At 42.9% G+C, this 13143-nt stretch overlaps 1 long non-coding RNA gene across 1 annotated transcript; it reads left to right on the top strand.

Moving 5' to 3' along the window:
* Nucleotides 1-8024: 8024 nt before the first annotated feature.
* On the top strand, nt 8025-12719 carry LOC103665482. The gene is made up of 3 exons (XR_569304.2): nt 8025-8395; nt 12235-12413; nt 12508-12719. It is a non-coding gene; the product is annotated as an uncharacterized LOC103665482 (long non-coding RNA).
* The last annotated feature ends 424 nt before the right edge of the window (nt 12720-13143 follow it).

Below are 13143 nucleotides of genomic sequence, written 5' to 3' on the forward strand. Positions count from 1 at the left end.
GGCAGCACTCCATCACCAAAGGTCATTACCATAGTGGGCAGCCGGGTCAAAACAGCAATCGAGCAGTCTGACTCCTGGAGATCTGTGATGCTGGCTCTTGATCATGGTGTTTCTGGAAGAAAAATATATGGGAAGCCTACTAAAGTCTCGCTTGATCTGTATAAGTGGAAGAGTTCTAGCTCAAGAGAACAGAACTCTAACTTAAGTCATAAAAAGAGTTAAAGCCCTTCAATCGATTTCCAGACTGGAGCCAGTTTACAGACCCGGAGGCCCTTGAATGAAAGGGAGACCAGGTCCCCTTGAGGAAGAACCCTAGTACACCTCCAAAAAGTTACACCGTTAATCTTTCTCCCAGTTTTCCCCATAGGGACCCGATGGCCTTTTACTAAGGTAACTGTGCTTTAGGGGAAAGGAAATCGTCAGTAAATCATAAAATTAAAAAAAATCCCTTTTGGGGATTGCTGGACATGGACTCTGACCTGACACTAATTCTAAGAAACCCAAAATGTCACTTTGGTGCACCAGTCAAAGTAGGGGCTTATGGAGGTCAGCTGATAAATGAAGTTTTAGCTTAGATCTGCCTCACAGTAGTCCCAAGGGAGTCTCTAAACCCATCTTTTTTTTTTTTTTTTTTAAGATTTAATTTATTTTAGGGAGAGAGAGAGAGAGGAGGAGGAGAATCAGAGGGGGAAGGAGAGGGACAGGCAGACTCTGCATTGAGTGAGGAGCCCTATGCAGGACTCAATCCTATGACCCTGGAGACCATGACCTGAGCTGAAACCAAGAGCTGGAAGCTTAACGGACTGAGCCACCCATGTGCCCCTCCAAACACATCTTGTGGTTATTTCCCCAATACTGGAATGTATGATTGGAATAGACATACTCAGCAGCTTCAGAATCCCCACACAGATTCTCTAGCCTGTGGAGTGAGGCTATTATGGTGGGAAAGTTGAAGGTACTAAAACAGCTTCTACCTAGGGAAATAATAAATGAAACACAATACCACATTCCTGGAAGGGTTGCAAAGATTAGTGTTACCATGGAGCACCTGGGTGGCTCAGTCGGTTGGGCTACTGACTCTTGGTTTCCACTCAGGTCACGGTCTCATGGGTCATGGGATTGAGCCCTGCATTGGGCTCTGCATTGAGGGCAGAGCCTGCTTGAAGATTCTCTTCCACTGTCCTTCCCCCTGCCCTGCTCTCTCTCTAAAACAAATAAATAAATCTTTTTTAAAAATTAGTGCCACTGTCAAGGACTTGAAAGATGCAGTGGTGGTAATTCCCACCACGTTCCATTGAACTTGCCTATTTGGTCTTTGCAGAAGACAGATGGATCTTGGACAATGACAGTGGATTACTGTAAACTCAACCAAATGGTGACTTCAATTGGAGCTGTTATACCAGACAGTTTTATTGCTTGAGCAAATCAACACACCCCCTCATACCTGATATGCAGCTATTGCTCTAGCAATGTCTTTTTCCCCATCTTTGTTAATAAAGACCACCCAGAGCAGTTTGCTTTCAGCTGGAAAGGGCAGTAATACACTTTCACTGTCTTATTTCAGGGGTATCAATTCTCTAGCCCTATATCATAATTTAGTTCACACGGATTTTGATTGCCTTTCCCTTCCACAAGATATCACACTGGTTTATTACATTGAGGACATTATGCTGACTATACCTAGTAAACTAGAAGTAGAAACTACCGTAGACTTATTGGTAAGACATTCGTGTCAGAGGGAGGAAATAAATCTGACAAAAATTCAGAGACCTATCTCAGTGAAATTTCTAGGGGATCCAGTGATGCGGGATATGTCAGATATCCCTTTTATTGTGAAAAATAAGTTGTTACATACGGTCCCCCTTACAACAAAGAAGAGCCCACCATGCCTACTGGACATTTTTTGGATTTTGGAAACAGCATATTTCTCATTTACATGTGCTACTCAGGTCCATTTACCGAGGGACCCAAAAAGCTGCTAGTTTTGAGATACAATAATGATTCCATTGAACTGGAAGTTTAGACAGCTGCCTAGTCACTTTGGGTTCCTCATACCTCTGAATCAATAGGCCAGGAGGGAATAATTGTGCTTACTGGGGTGATTGGTTCTGACTACCAAGGAGAAATTCGCTACTCCACAATGGAGGTAAGGAAGAGTATGTCTGGAAGATAGTAGATCCCTTAGGGAATATTTTAGCATTACCATGCTCTGAGATTAAAGTCAATAGAGAACCACAACAACCTGATCCAGACAAGAATACTAATGGCTTAGACCCCTCAAGAAGGAAGGTTTGGGTAACTCCACCAGTCAAAGGACCATGACCACCAGCTGAGGTGGAAGAAAGTAGTTATAAATACCAGCTATGACCACAGGGGCACCTGGGTGGCTCAGTAGGTTAAGCGCCTACCTTTGGCTCAGGTCACGATCCCAGGATCCTGGGATCAAGCCCCACATCGGGCTCTCTGCTCAGTGGGAGCCTGCTTCTCCCTCTCCCTGCTGTTCTCCCTGCTTGTACTCTCTCTCTGCCAAATAAAAAAATAAATAAAATCTTAAGAAAAAAATGCCAGCTATGACCACATAACCAGTTACAGAAACAACAACTGTAATTGTCATGAACATTTCCTCCTTATTTTGTGTGTGTATTTTGACATGCATATATCAAGGAAATATCTTGTTTTCTTCCCTTTCTCATCCCTTTTTCATGTAACATAAGATGTAATGACTTTATATTATTTAAGTGTTAATTTTACATCATAGTATTCAAATTATGCGATATCGAGGAGAAGAGCAATGACTTAGCATTCTTCTGGGGGGAAGACAGTGCATTTTTGGGTGTACACAGGATAGTTATATCATGTTACACAGAATTATGACCTTGTTATTGTCTTTACTTAGAAGTTAAGTATGGTTTAAGAAGATGTGTATGAGTATCTAGTTGACAAGGGATGGACTTATGATGGTAAATTTTATGCATCAACTTGACTGGGCCACTGGGCCTGGATATTTGGTCAAACATTTGTATTATTGTAGCTGTTGTTTGTTTGTATAGTGAACTAAACACTTTTTTTCTGAACTAATTTTTTTCCCACTTTTTTTACTGTGGTAAAACACTCTCTATAGAAAATTTACCATGTTAATTATTTTTAAGGGTACTATTTAGTGGTATTAAAATACATTTGTATTAAATACATAATGTTGTAAACCATCACCACCATTCAATGCTATAGCTTTTTGTCCTGTAAATCTGAAATTCTATACTCATTAAACAATAACTCCCAATTTCCACTGTCCCCAGGCCCTAGAAACCTGCAATCTATCATCTTTCAGATTTGACTAATTTAAGTACCTTATATAACTGAAATAATATGGTATTTGTCTTTTTGTGATGGGTTTATTTCACTTAACATAGTGTTCTCAAGTTTTATCCATTCTGTAGCATGTTAGAATTTCCTTCTTTTTTAAGGCTGAATAATATTCCTCTGCATGTATAGACCACATTTTGCTTACCCATTCATCAACTATCAATGGACATTTAAGTTGCTACAACATTTTAGCTGTTGTGAATAATGTTGCTATGAACACGGGTGTGCAAATATCTCTTCAAGACCCTGTTATAAATTCTTTTGAGTATATACCCAGTATATATGCTGGATCATATGGTAGTTCCATTTTTAATTTTTTGAAGAACCACCATACTGTTTTCCACATGGTGATACTGTCTTACATTCCTACCAACAGTGTACAAGTATTCCAACTTCTCTACATTCTCACTAATGCTTCTTATTTTCTGGGTTTTTTTTTTCCAATATATATTCACCATTCTAATGGGTGTAAAGTGATATCTTATTGTAGTATTCGTTTCCATCTCCCTAATGATCGATGCTGTTGAGCAGCTGTTCATGTGATTATTGGCCATTTGAATACCTTCTTTGGATAAATGTCTATTCGAGTCCTTTGAAGCAGAAGTTTCCAATTTTCCCCATATATGCAGTTGCTTTTGAATGTCCTAGTCTTGATATCTGGCTCCTAAAAGGGGAAAAAGGAAAAAAAATGAGACAGGAAAAAAAGGGTGCTGATCCTTTTAATCCTCTGGAAGTTAGCTTTGGCTTCCTACGGTGATGGGAGGTGCACCGACAATGCCACCTGCCTCTTTGTCTGCACCTCTGTGACCAGAAGCTGTAATCATCAATCAGAGCATAGATGCTCAATATTTGGAAAACAGGGTCCTTTTACCCGTTCTGGCTGCCAAAAGCTAGGTGCAAGCTGCTTTAAGAGAATGTACACAACTGCTTGCTGTGGGACTCAGAGCAGAAATTGACAAAGGCTAACCATAATTTACCATGCAAGACTTTTCCTGGAAGTTGCAGACATTTAGTAGACTCAGAGTTCCAAAACAGGTACCCCAGACAGGTTCTGCCAATTGTTGTCTGTAATTCTGCGATTATTGTCTAGGTGGAGAGACAGATTCCTGGTGCTTCCTACTCTACCATCTTTCCAGAATTCTCTCTTTCTGAATGAATTCTGTAAAGCCTTTATTCTTTGTTGTTTGTGGCCCCTGGATTCCCTATTCCATTAGAATAATGTGCCACTAATGGTTTGACAGATTTCCTTAAATGATTGAACCAACCAACCAACCAACCATTCAAAGAATTCTCTCTGATTTTGCAGAGTGCCCTATATTGGGGCACTTCAACATTTAGCAGGGCAGTTTATGACTCTGCCTTAGCCTTCATTTCCTTCTTGTTCTAGCCTGAAGGTCAGCCAGAGGTGAGAGCTTAGTCTTCTCAGTTCTCTTCTGAGCATGCATTCTGCCCCAGGCATATGTATGACCTTCTAGATTTCCTGGAATATACAGAACTTTCACAGTCTATATTCCTCCAAGCATCTCTTTCTTCAGCTTCTTTCTTCCTAGCCTTTTAAATCTATTTCTTGCCCTGACTATTATCTCTTGCCCCAGCTGGCAGGAGCTAATACATTTGCCTTTAAATGCTTTCAACAAATATGGCCCATGAAGCCTTCCCAGCCCTGGAAAATCCCCTATGTAGTCAAAACAAAGGCAAACTCTTAAACTGATCCCTTGGGGAGCCACCAGACAGGTCAAAACACACAACTACAATTTTTTGAGAATTATGTCTGTACTGCTTCTTCTGCTGTCAAGCACCTTGCACCAGAAATGTGAACAACAACAACAACAACAACAACAACAAAAAGTAGAGTTAAGAACAAAAAATTATTGTTTTGGAGAGATAGTGTTATTTTATTTTTATTTTTTAAAATATTTTTAAAAAATTTATTTATTTGAGAAAGAGTGAGAGAGAGCATGAGCGGGGCAGAGAGAGGGGGAGAAGCAGAGTCCCCACTGAGCAGGGAACCAGAGGACGAGGGGCTCGATCCCAGGACCCTGGGATCACAACCTGAGCCAAAGGCAAACACTTAGCTGAGTGAGCCCCAACAGTGTTACTTTAAAATCAGTGACATGTCTACGTTAAGCTATTATTATTATGACACTAATATGACTACGTACACGCTCTTGAGAGGGGTGAGACCCTTCAATGTAAACACTAAACGCAGAAACCATAAAGGAGGGCACCTGGGTGGTTCAGTCAGTTGAGTGTCTTCCTTTGGCTCAAGTCATGATCTTGGGGTCCTGGGATCAGGCCCCGCATGAGGCTCCCTGCTCAGCAGGGAGTCTGCTTCTCCCTCTCCCTCTACCCCCCACCCCGCTTGTGAGCTCTCTCACTCCCTCTCTCTCAAACAAATAAATAATCTTTTAAAAAAAGAAACCATTGGGGCGCCTGGGTGGCACAGCGGTTAAGCGTCTGCCTTCAGCTCAGGGCGTGATCCCAGCGTTATGGGATCGAGCCTCACATCAGGCTCCTCCGCTATGAGCCTGCTTCTTCCTCTCCCACTCCCCCTGCTTGTGTTCCCTCTCTCGCTGGCTGTCTCTATCTCTGTCGAATAAATAAATAAAATCTTAAAAAAAAAAAATAAAAAATAAATAAAAATAAAAAAAGAAACCATAAAGGATAAGACTAATAGTTATGAATACATAAAATTTTAAAGTAAAAAATATCACACCATTAACAAAAAGTCTTTAAAAAAAAGTATGGTCAAGTTCATGATATACTGACCTTCTTTCATGGATATTGTGGGAAACTGTAAAGTATAATCAAGTATCAGGTGGGAGGTTGAAATAGAAGTTCTCTAATGGAGGGGCGCCTGGGTGGCACAGTGGTTAAGCATCTGCCTTCGGCTCAGGGCGTGATCCTGGCGTTCTGGGATCGAGCCCCACATCAGGCTCCTCCGCTGGGAGCCTGCTTCTTCCTCTCCCACTCCCCCTGCTTGTGTTCCCTCTCTCGCTGGCTGTCTCTATCTCTGTCAAATAAATAAATAAAATCTTTAAAAAAAAAAAAAAAAAAGAAGTTCTCTAATGGTATTGAGTAAATGCCAAAGTGCATTTGTAACTGAAAACCATGCCTTAACCCGGGAGAGAGTTTTTGGTATTGGAGATTTCAGGCATGCAGGCAGGCTAATGAATTAAATATGGCTGGCAGAGCATCACGAGAACACTAAAGCACAATTACATGGCTCATTTTTAAAAGATGGTCTCTTCCTCACCCTCAACTAGACCAGAAGCTCCACAAAGGCAAAGATCTTGTTTCTGCTTCTCTACTATAAATATATGATCTGGCAAATATTCTGCACTTAAACTTTTTTTTTAAATGAGTAGATGAATAGATGTATGAAATTTTAAAATATTATTTTAAATATATATTTTAAATAATATTTTAAATATAATACACACGAAAAATATCAACCCTAAAAGGTTGTTCAACATGAAAAGCTTTTGAAAAAAGTACAAGTATGTTAAAGAAGGCAGTTACTGGAATAATTCCTTTCTGACCTCATGAACTTTTTTCAGGTACAGACTAACCTTGATATATCTCATGTATTTTCATGTGTTTTCTATTGCTACTGTAACAAATTACCACAAATTCAGTGGTTTAAGCACCACACATCTATTATTGTACGATTCTGAAGGTCAGAAGTCCCACATGGGTCAGCAGGGCTCCATTCTTTCTGAAGGTTCTAGGCAAGAATTGGTTTCCTTGCTTTTTCCAACTTCCAGAGGCTGCCCACATTCCTTGCTTGGCGGCTTTGCATGACTCTGATCCCTGCTTTCAGGCTATATATCCTTCTCTGACTCCAACCCTCTTGCCTCCCTCCCTGTCATAAGGATTCTCGTAATTACATTGGGTTCATTGGCATATTCTCCCCATCTCAAGATCCTTAATTTACTCATATCTGTAAAATTCCTTTTACCATGTACAGTAGCAAATCATGGGTTCCACATATTAAGATGTGCACATCTTTGGGGAGGGGTCATTATTCTGCTTACCACACCTCAGTTCCAGAAAGCTGAGAAGTTCTTCTAGAAGTGGTGGAAAAGACTGAAGGGTAATAGAAACTGTAAACCCCAAAGCTAGCAGATGTGGCAACTGAAATGCAATCCTTATAGTCACAGCTAAGTCATTCTGGGCCAAATTCAGGGATCCATGCAGTGAGAAAAAAAAAAAAGAGACATGCCCGGAGTATTTTTCTCCTATTTTCTGGTTGGGGCAGGGTAAAGATTAAAAAAGTAAAAAAGTATTTCCGTATATTTCCATTTTGTGGAAATGTATTGATTGGGAGGTGACTTCTAAATTCTTGAAATGTCCTGAACAATTTGAATAGGGCTTATTCCATGTAATTGTAGAGGGCAGACCCAGAAGCATCAGAGGAAGGTATCTGTTCAATTCAAGGAGGGCTTTTCTGACAGCTATCTTTGTTCAAACAGAATGAATCACCTCAAAGAAATTGGATACAATTAGCTTTATGAAAAGCTTACTACATTGTCCCCGTTCCTTGTCTTTTTACAAGTAAAGTCTGTGTTTAGTGCTTAGTCTTGAAATTCCCAATGGATCATCAGATTAATGTTAAGATCGATGTGAATATTTGATCCACTTCTGCTGGCCCTAAAATGTCTGAATTTAAAAGGAAGTCCTCTAAGATAGTTCTTTCATGAAGGTGAAATCACGATCACAGACAACTGAGAACTTCTGATAATTGGAAACATTCTATTCATACTGTGTTCCTTCATTTCCTTGTAAAAATTAGGCAGGGGCACAAGCCTTGACTTGCTGGGTGCCGCTCGGTGCACGGCGCTGAGGTTTTGCTCTCTGCAGCACAGGGTTCAAGACTCAGCGGCTCACCGGCTGCTCTAAGTTTCCTGCGCTTCGTTCCATCCCTCACGTTGGCTGTTGGCAGCCCAAGAATCAAGGGGGAGACAGGGTGACGGCGTTCTGGCACTCTGGCCCCTCACCTCTGCTCTCACAAAGACGTGGGGGCGCCTCTGTAAGTTTCTTTTTTTTTTTTTCTTTTCCTTTTCTTGTACCTTACAAGGAGGGAGTAGCAGGCAGGGTACCCCGTCGGGCGCTCAGCCGTACGGGTAAACAGGTGGAGTGTGAGGATTTGGGTGAAAGACTGCTGATTTGCCAAATCTTTCGTGTGCAACATTTCAGAGCAAAAACCTTGAGCTAACAGTGGGGAAAGAAGGCAACAGTTCGTGGCTGGAGGTGGGGAGGAAAGGTCCGGAGAAGTCGTGGGAGCAGAGCGGAGAGCCGGACCGCCGTCCGGAGGACCTGGGCCTTCGGGCGCATTTTTCGTAGTGTTGTCCGGCGGCCATCTTCTCCCCCAGGCGGTGAGGAGACGAGCCTCCCCTGCTGGCTGCGAAGGTGATAACAGCCCTTCGCAGAGAAGTTTCGGCGATGTTCCGGTAGGGGTCAGTGATGAGGCGGCTCCGAAACCCCGACTCTCCTAAGTTCTCGGGTCAGCTTTGACCCTAAAGGGGATGCAGAACAGGAGACAAACGTAAAATAGGAGAAGGAGCCAGTAATAGAGACCAGTTACATCTCACTTATTTTCAATGTACATATTAGTAGACTCCCAAATACACACAAAATGGGGGCAAACTTCTGCCGTTTACTCATTAGGAGAAAGGACTCTCAGAAATCCGAATCCGGGGGAGTCAAAAGAGACGGGGTCTCGCTATGTTGCCCAGGCTGGAGTGCAGTGGCTATTCACAGGCGCGATCCCACTACTGATCAGCACGGGAGTTTTGACCTGCTCCGTTTCCGACCTGGGCCGGTTCACCCCTCCTTAGGCAACCTGGTGGTCCCCCGCTCCCGGGAGGTCACCATATTGATGCCGAACTTAGTGCGGACACCCGATCGGCATAGCGCACTACAGCCCAGAACTCCTGGGCTCAAGCGATCCTCCTGCCTCAGCCTCCCGAGTAGCTGGGACTACAGGCGCGCGCCACCGCGCCCGGCGCTCACACAGCCTGCAAATGAGATACTAGAGGCTGTGCTGTGATGACGTTCCTGGGGGCGGGGCGAAGGCGGGGCTGCGGCTGTCGCGGGAATGGAAACGGCCAGTAGGAGGCGGTCCGGAGGCTGAGGCCGTGTGACGTCATCAGGAACGGCGCGCGGTCGGCTTTGCTGGCCTCCGAGCCGGTGAAACCGCTTTCACTGTTCCGGCCTCGGCCCTGGGCGTTTTGCTCTGAACACTGTGTTCTTGTACTTAAAACAGGCTCTAGGACGTACTGCAGCTTTTGGGGGAAGTTACTTACGAGGGAACCATCTGTCCCTAAAAGTCTCACTGTCCACAACAAGGAGGTGCCCTTGCTGTACGTAGTAGTATAACACGTCGTGGCAAGGGGGTTGGGGGTCTGCAAAAATGTCGGAGGCCCACTCAGTTTGCATTATTGAAATGAATGAAGTTTGAGGGAGTGGTCTGCTTTCGTAGCCCCCGCATGTTCGTTGCCGGTTGTTGCTGGAAAAAAATTTATGGGTAAATGGGTGCAAAGATTAGGATTTGTCAGCCTGGAGTCGTTTTTGGAACAAGTTTGGGTTAGGAAGGGGTAGGAGGAAGAAGGAAAAAAGGACTTCCAACCATAGTGGATCTGTAACCACCGGACCTTTTATCTGTCCTATCGCACACTTTCCTATTCCTCTCTTCTCCTAGAAGATAGTCCAAACTTCCCCCTCCACCTCCTCCGTTGCATCACAGAACTTTACTCCCTCCTTTATAGATAAATCGAGGCCGTTGGAAAAACTCTATCAAGTCCTTGTTACCCCCTCCTCTAAATTTGCGGTTACATCTTCAAGGAAGGACAACTCTATTGTGGCTTCCTATCTGAAACCCAGTAGGTACAAATGTCTCCATCAATCATTTCCATACCCATCCTCTCTCTTTCACTTGTTTAAAGAGATGCTGAGCTTTCTTCTTAAAGTCTCCTTTGACCTTGCCTCTTTTTCCAAATGAAATGTGTGTTGTTTTCATGGCTGCACTTTTTGAAAGCTTGTTCTACAGTCACTACATTTAGTTCCTAACATTCTGTCTTCAGTCCACAACCCCCCAACCCACTGGAACTATTCTACTAAGGCTCCCATACCTACGTTCCTAACTGGCAGATCTAGGGACCCTCTAGGACTTATGTGACATAATTTATCACCCCCCCATGTGTATCATTTGTGACCACTGCTTCCTCCCTGAAATTTTCTTTTCCCTGGTTCTTGTTGATAGCCTCTGATAGGTCCTCCCAAGCTTTGCCAGTCTCTCTTCTGCCAATTCTATAAATATTGCTGTTCCTTGTAGTTCCCTTCTAAACCTTCTTTATTTTCTTGCCATGCTTTTCGTGAGTGATCTCATCAATTCTCAAGGCTTTCAAATCAATAGCTCCAATCTGATGCTCTTTCCAGAGCTCCAGATCCACATTTTTAGCAGCCTACTGGGTATCATCTTGAAATCATTCAAAACTTCAAATTAAACTTGTGCAAGCAAACCTAACCATCCTCTGATCCCTACCTCTTAACTTGCCCACCCAGTTTCCTATATTCTCACTTTTTACCAATACAGTTATTTAGTTGGTCACTTCAGAACTCGCTCAGTCATCCTTGACCACTGTTTTCATTCATTTACCACCAGATATTTTGTTCTTGCCTATCCAATGACAGACTCTGTGCTAGATGATAGAGATGTGGTGGTGATGAAAAGACACTGGGGGGAGACAAACAAAACACAGCAGTATATATATGCTCTGATAAGTGCCATGCAGGAAACAAAGTGCTGAGAGAAAAACAAGGATAGCAGGACTGGGAAGGGACATACTTTAGAGAAAGCAATCAGGTAAGCCTCCTTGAGAAGGTGTCATTTGACCTGGGGCCTAAAGAATGAGACATCAGTTAGGGTACTTCAGTTGCCAGCAATAAGGGCTATGTGTAAACTGAAGTGAAGGAACTCCTAAGAAAGAACTCATTGGAAGGAAGTGGGCAAATGTGGCAGAATGGTAGTTGTCCCCTCTGTTCTCACCTTTCACTACACTAATAAATTTTTTTTGAAGATTTTATTTATTTGACAGAGAGCCAGTGAGAGAGGGAACACAAGTAGGGGAGTGGGAGAGGAAGAAGCAGGCTCCCAGCGGAGGAGCCTGACGTGAGGCTCGATCCCAGAAACCTGGGATCACGCCCTGAGCTGAAGGCAGACGCTTAACGACTGAGCCACCCAGGCGCCCCACTACCCTAATGAATTTTTAGTTGGGCAGATGAAGCCCCCCCACTTAGAGACAGATGTGACTTGATGTGGGGTCCAAGAGCAAATGGTAAGAAAGAATTCTCAAAACATTTTCGGTGCAAAAATGGTGGTTTTATTAAAGCACGGCGGACAGGACCCGTGGGCAGAAAGAGCTGCAGTGGGATTGTATGGAGCGACTGATGATATACTTTAGGTTGGGGGTGGGTGTAGAGACAAAGGAAGTTTCCAAAAGGATTTTCATATGTTAAAGAAGACTTACAGGATCCTGGAGGCCTAGCTATTGTCAAGCTAAGGTTGCGTTTTGCCACTAACAAAACATTAACCTTAAGATGCTTGGGAGTTCCTGGAGGAATGTCATACTCTGCCTGTCCCAAGTATTTGTCAATGGGCTGCAAGTTGTAAGGCAATTTAGTTTTATCTACATTTCCTTTTGCCCTTATTCTCCAAGTCAGAGACCAATTTCCCAGTTTCTCTAGCAACCAGGTGTGTTCAGGTTCTCACCAATGGAATATGAGTGAAAGAGATAGGTGCAACCTCTGTGTCACTGGCAGAAAAATATATCCTTTGTCCTCTACTTCTGCTCTTTTGCCCTTCCCTAGAGCTAGATGGCGCTAAGGCAAACCCACGGAAGGGCCCCGGCTCTAACTATGCAAATGAAGAAAATATCCTAAGCTACAGCGTCAAGATAAAAAAAGAAACCAGAGTCCATTCATGACTTAATGGAGCCGGCCACCCTGCCAGCCTGGGCCACTCCTATCTCTGGACTGTCACGTGAGAAGTAAGCTTCTATCTTGTTTAAATTACTGTATTGTGTGTGTGTGTGGGGGGGGGTCTTTGTTATTGTAACATACTCTGTACTCTAACCTATACAGGAAATTTCACAGAGGAAAACCCTGACTAACCAGAACTTAGAGCAGAAACCAAAAGAGCTATAGGCATCTACAGCTCACCTCAATTGGATGAATCAGACTGACCTCTTGTAAGAAGAGTCTGATTTTCTAGTTTGAGTCCTGTGTCCTGCTACAATCTCCATAGTCATATCCATTTTTGTCATTATTATGTTGTAAATAAAACTTTTACATTGTTTTTCTTGTTTGTCTCAATACTTTTAGTGGGCGTATAAGCCTCTCAATATGATGCATAGCTCATGGTGATTTAAACTGTACTAATGTCAATTACACTAACCGGCTCTTCATCATTCTTTATCATTTTTTTTCTTTATCTATTCAGCTGTTGATAGATACTTAGGTTGTTTCCATACCTACACTATTGTAAATAATTTTGTAATGAACATGGAAGTACAAATATCTCTTCCAGATAATGGTTTCCTTTCCTTTGGATATACACCCAGAAGTGGGATTGCTGAATCACATAGTAGTTCTATTTTGAATTTCTTGAGGAACCTCCATACTGTTTTCCTTAATGGCTGAACCAATTTACATTCCCACCAACAGTGCACATGGGTTCCCTTTTCTCCACATTATGGCCACCATTAATTATCTAGTTTT

Source organism: Ursus maritimus, unplaced genomic scaffold, assembly GCF_017311325.1.
Source record: "Ursus maritimus isolate PB19 unplaced genomic scaffold, ASM1731132v1 scaffold_36, whole genome shotgun sequence".
NCBI lineage: Eukaryota > Metazoa > Chordata > Mammalia > Carnivora > Ursidae > Ursus > Ursus maritimus.